Source organism: Garra rufa, chromosome 7 (assembly GCF_049309525.1).
Source record: "Garra rufa chromosome 7, GarRuf1.0, whole genome shotgun sequence".
Lineage (NCBI taxonomy): Eukaryota > Metazoa > Chordata > Actinopteri > Cypriniformes > Cyprinidae > Garra > Garra rufa.
The window spans coordinates 34069572-34070796 of NC_133367.1; positions in this window are offsets into that span (position 1 = coordinate 34069572).

Here is a 1225-nt window from a genome sequence, read left to right on the forward strand (position 1 = left end):
TTCTGGCTTCCTCCAAAACAAAGAATTACTAATGTGCCATCATCGATGATCTCCTCACTCAATATTAAAGAAACCCAGAGGACAACTTCATTGCTCAAAAGATATTTCCTAAACTCCCAATTTACTCAAAGTACCAACTTTGTTTCTGAAGTTCCTCCTAAATTTCTTTAAGATGTTCCAGGGTGTACCAATCTCACCCGCTGTGAGCTTTCCCTCATTTCCTCAAAGTGTAATGCCCATAAATCTGACAAATCCCACACACCGTTACCAAATATACTGTTTATGTTTCGGAGGCTCTAGACGAGAGGGCAGCCATAAGAGATGAGAAAGAGACAGGGTTCACACGAGCTTTCCGTGATTTAGGGATCTGTCACCTCCAACAAGAAACTAACCCCTCGAGACGAGGCGAAGCTACTTTTGCACTTGGACTAATTATGGCCCTGGCTTTGATTCTGTCTTGTGGCATTTTCGTCTAATTATATGTTTAAAGGAAGCGAAGGAACTGTTTGTCAAATGCCCATTGTAGTAAAAAAGGCCTTTGCCTGACCTATAACAAGAACACTCTGTGGGTAACTGAAGCTAAATAGAGTCACAAAGGAAAAACTCTGACCAGTTTTATTGTGTTTTATTTATAGTCCTGTACAAAAAGTTTATAATCTTGTCATTCCGGAACTGTGGATGACAGTTACTTAAGACAAACAAGACGCAAATTGAGTAATGAGTCAAAATGGGTAATGAGAAACTTTTCCAAAAGCTGCTCTATCAGTGGTCGAATTTTCTATGTTTGCCTCCTACTGGTGTCTTATTTTTCCTCTGCATAACAAGTCTTTACTAGGAACAACAGTTTCCTCTTCTGGCCTGGCTTTGGTTCAACCTCTGTAATTGCTGTGCACATAGCTAAAACAATGTTCCCGCTATAATCAAGAAACCATTGGACCTGCTCCAAAGCCCTCACTTGATGCAGATCTAATGAATCTGTCCTCAGCACAGAGTGTTTGAACAGTCTATCCATCTGCTGTAGGTTTTCTTCCAAACTCATGGGGGAAAAAATCTGTGCTGAATATTGATGATGAACTAGGTCCAAAACACTCCACCCTACAGGATCTATCTTTTCTTCTTGCTCCTTCTCACAGGAGTTACAATTCACTAAGTTACTGTATATCAAAACAAAACCCAAGATCCAACTTGAGACCTAACAAATGATGGATGTACATCAGCACTCAGT